Source organism: Eptesicus fuscus, chromosome 14, assembly GCF_027574615.1.
Source record: "Eptesicus fuscus isolate TK198812 chromosome 14, DD_ASM_mEF_20220401, whole genome shotgun sequence".
Lineage (NCBI taxonomy): Eukaryota > Metazoa > Chordata > Mammalia > Chiroptera > Vespertilionidae > Eptesicus > Eptesicus fuscus.
In genome coordinates this window covers 35,837,948-35,842,638 of record NC_072486.1, presented here as the reverse complement: position 1 = coordinate 35,842,638, position 4,691 = coordinate 35,837,948, and the positions used below count along the sequence as shown (strand labels likewise).

Sequence of the window (4,691 nt, the reverse complement as noted above, 5' to 3'; positions counted from 1 at the left end):
TGTAATGTAAGGAGCATGGGCTTTGAAGTCATACAGACTCCAGAGATTCTGGGAAACAGGATTCTTTGGTGGTTCAAGGCCACAGATGTCCATCAATATCATTCTTCTCTACTTCCATAGTAACAGATATCATTCTTCTCTATTTCCATAGTAACAGAATTTAAGCTGGGTCATGGCTGCCCACCCAAGAAGAACATGTCCCTAAGCCACTGTAGTAGTTGTAGATATATGACTAAGCTCTTTTTCCTGAAGTCTGAGCAGAAGTGATGTGTACCTTCTGCCTTGATTACTTAAGTGGGAACCTCTGGCTCTGGACAACTGTTCTTTCCCTCTCTTCATGGGCTGAAATGGCAATGATCATGTGATTAGATTTTTGAACGATGTGAATATATTCTTCACCCAATAAATTAAAAGCAGATTTATTAAAGTTCAAATCTATGGAAACACTAGTTAATAAGCTAAAATCATAAGGTGTGGCCCCAAAAGTCAAATGAGAATTTTTCCAGATACTTGTTTTTCTCAAATCTGATTTCTTTTTCCCCTACAGGTTAACTTTAGCTTTGCCAGCGCATATTTTGGTAAGAGTCATGAAACAGTAAACCTTTGTGAATGTTACTAGGTCTGGTGGCTTTACATTTTCATTTGAAACATTTCATTTGAAAAAGGAAAAGGCTATTTAAAGAAATGGCAAAGATACTGGTGGGTAGGCACCTTTCCTTTTACTCCTACTGGTACTTAATGTTTGACAACAAATACTCATAGATTTTCAGCTGTAATGTTAGATGGCATTCAGAGGAAGTGAATCAGCTTCCTGACACAAACATGTAATTACAATCAAACAATGAGAATAGTTAAACATGGCATTGCCCAACAGATTGTTTAATGATGAACTTCCCTTTGCCCCTAGTTGAAAGGTAAGGGTTCATTGCAACTATTCAGTAGTCCAAACACAATTTGTCTCTTAACTTATTTTTTACAACAGCTGTAATCCTCTGAATGTATATATTCTCATGGACAAAGTTAGGTTTTTATGTACTTTATTAAGCAAAATTGTTCTCTCCACCAAGGTTTGCCAGAGTCAAAATTTAACTGAAGACTCACTATTTGACTCCTTATTTCCTATATAATGAGCTATAATTAGGGCACCTGATGTGTATCATAATAAATAAAACTTTCAGTTTATAATACAAGCAGATGGAAAAGCTTAGCCAACTTACTTCATAAGGTAGTGTTAAGTTTTAAAACAAGAAATTTAGTTGTTACTATTTCATCTTGTTGGGCATATTCTCTAAATTTAAGCAACACATTCAATTCCAGTATTCATCAGTTCAAGTTTAAGCAAGTTATTAACATTATGTATAATCAGGTCTGTTTTGAAGAGTAGAGTACTGAGATCCTTAAGGTTTTCTCATAGGTTAAAAAAAAGTCTATTCCAAGAGGTACTGGGCTAAAACTTAAAATATGTAAAAAGCATTAAGTTAAAAGTCTGTAAATGAGTATATTGCATTGTGTCAGTACAACAAAATTCAACTTTCTGAAGCATATTGTTAAGGTGATTTCTTTTTGTGTGTGTGCTGTAAAATAAATAAACCGATGAAACCAGAACCTATATCTAACGAAATTAATCTGATTTCTTGCTCTAAACATAAATTCGAGGAGGCAGTTCTTGAGAAATAGATATATTAAGTGCCTATGGTATGTCAGATACTGAATTATGTGATCTTTGTGTTTTTTCCTTCTCCCAGTATCCCTATGATGTGTCTAGTATTGCCTGAATTTGAAAGATGATGAACCAAGACATCACATTAAATACCTTTCTTCAGGTCACACACTTCAAGGTAGCAATTGAGCCTGGAATAAAACACAATTCCACTTTCATCCACAGTCCATTCTCTACGACCTCCATGATGCGATCTCAAAGTATTGCTAAGTGTAATTGTGTTCAGAGTTTAGGTGAAGAATGGTGAGAACTTTTTATGTACATAGCTGAATGCTGCTGTACTCAAATTCAGATCAGAGCTGGCTCTTTTCTCATTGCATATTCATTCAATATCAAAGTGTAAAATTTAGAAGAAAGTGTCAACAACTCATGGTTCAGACACAATGTGTGCACAGCAGTACTCCTTGTCAAAAGATAGGAGATAAAAGTAAGGAAATATTTTTGGTCAAAACCCAGTTGTTTACATAACTGCTTTTCTTCATTTCCAGCTGCTTCAGTCTTTCACTCGACAGCAGGAATTTAATGACAGCTGTTGCAAGGATTATGATGAGAGATTTCCTACTTGAACTGATCGTGTGGACAAGCTAATAGCTTTGATGTGTCATTGTTAGGTACAGTCTAGTGCTGGCAACAGAAAAACTAGTATTATTATCATTCATCTAAAAGCTGATTTAAAATTAGATATGGAAATAGAATTATATTGTTCCATTGTGTTTAAATTACAATGTAATTGAAAAGGACTAAGTGAATAAGATTGTCCATAAATGGGATATTATTTATTAATTAGCTTTCCAGGAACACAAAAGTATGTTTATAACATAATAACAGCATTGGGCATTATCTTTCCAAATATCTGAGGTCATTTAGCAGCTATAATGAGTCTTAAGTGACAGAAATATTTCTTCAAAAGAACATAAATAATATGAAATATAAAAGATTAAACCAAAAGTGATTTTCAGAAGAAAATGATGTAATCATGATCTGTCAAAAACATCATTAGTTTCCTCTGAGTTTTATTGAATGAACTTTTGTACTTCATTGGGATCAACCAATGAATCTTAGAATTGTCTTCTCTGTTTATTTCTCCACAGGCTTCATGTCAAAAATTTCTGCTCTAATCACTCTCCCGTCCTTATCCCCATTACTCATTCTCACAAAATAGCTTGCCTCCTACTTCGTTAGCTGAAAATGTCTATACTTTGAAATTTCTGGACATTCACTATCCCTTATTACCGCCAGACTAATTTTACAAGTTTACCTATACTTTTATTATTTTCCATGGTTTCAGAAGGAGTTTCCTACTTTTTGGTCTAATCTCTACTATTGTGCTCATTCACTCAAAAACCATTTTATCCACTTTTGTTCTGAGTCATAAATTGTGCCAGGAACTAGGCACTCAAAGCTGTGTAATGTCCCACGGAAGGCACTTACTACCCTCTCCTCCACTAGAATTGCATTTATCACACTTGCATCGCCACGCTTACACTTTCCACTGACTTGTTTTTCTCTGACTATAAACAAGCACAGTGAGAGAAAATAAAACAGAGCAAAACAAAATAAAAAACAACCTTGCCCTAGCTGGTTTGGCTCAATGGGGTCTCCAGTTTGATTCCCATTAAAGGCACATGCCTGGGTTTCAGGCTCAATTCCCGGAATGCATGCCTGTGGGAGGCAACCAGTAGATGTGTCTCTCTCACATTGATGTTTCTCTGTCTCTCCCTCTTCCTTCCATTCTTTCTAAAAATCAATGGAAAAATATCCTTGGGTAAGGATTAAGAATAAACACAACCCTATCCTGATAATTTATATACTGTAGATACTTGAGTAACCTTGAAATATTAGGTCATATTGTTAAATCCCTTCTGCTCTCAGATTTTCTGAAACTCTGACCCTTCAGGTTATCTGATAAGTAGCTACCATTTAGTAGTAAATAAATTTTTAAATATATTTTATTGATTTTTTTACAGAGAGGAAGGGAGAGGGAGAGAGAGTTAGAAACATGGATGAGAGAGAAACATCAATCAGCTGCCTCCTGCACACCCCCTACTGGGGATGTGCCCTCAACCAAGATACATGCCCTTGACCGAAATCGAACCTGGGACCCTTGAGTCCGCAGGCCGATGTTCTATCCACTGAGCCAAGACAGTTAGGGCTAGTAGTAAATAATTTTTAAAGTTAATTTTATTTTACCTATACGTACATAAATATGTTGAAGATATTTACTCCTGAGAATTTTTTAAATGAGAGATGTATTTAAAGACAACCTGTTCTAATACCCTTTCTGTAACTTGCTCTGTGGGAATAGCATTAAAGATAGAATTTCAGTCTTAGAAAGACTGGTATACTAAAGCATGGGCCTGTGATCCTAAAATTGGATGAAAATTGCCTATTCTCATTGGAATCAGAATATCCCTTGCTTTAAGACACTTATGATATACCTGAGTCTTAACATTCTCTAAATAGAGTTAGTATGTGGCTAAAGAAATATGGTTACCAGAGAAGTCACTATAATAATGACCTCATGTTGCCCAATGATAGTACCTATCATTTTTGATGTAATTGATTTTGAATTTAGCTTTAAAATATGAAATACAATGGCATGGATAAATATAGAAAGGCTATTGTAGGCAGAAAAGAATAGTATGTTTAAAAGGTAAAAAACGATAACTCATAAACATTCATAATTTGGATAGTATTTCAGGTTACCTTAATGTGGATGTAGAAATACAGTGGAAAGTCATGTGGAAAACTAATGTGGCAATAGATAGTGAAGGACCTGAATGTCATGCCACATAGATTTGTACTTTATTTGGAAGGCACAATCCTTTTGGAGAAGAGGGACTGATAATCTTCCCCAAAACTTTTCAAGAGGGTGATATAAAAATAGCTTTGTTTTTAAGATCAATCAAGCAGGTACTCAAAAAGAATTGACAGGTTATGTACTAGACACAGGGAGCCCAGTTTTAAGAAC

The 4,691-nt window shown here is 35.0% G+C and overlaps 1 long non-coding RNA gene across 1 annotated transcript; it reads left to right on the top strand.

Annotated features, from left to right (window-relative positions):
- The first annotated feature begins 207 nt into the window (after window positions 1-207).
- On the top strand, window positions 208-2,380 carry LOC114233604 (uncharacterized). The gene is made up of 4 exons (XR_003619745.2): window positions 208-382; window positions 548-578; window positions 1,746-1,838; window positions 2,209-2,380. It is a non-coding gene; the product is annotated as an uncharacterized LOC114233604 (long non-coding RNA).
- The last annotated feature ends 2,311 nt before the right edge of the window (window positions 2,381-4,691 follow it).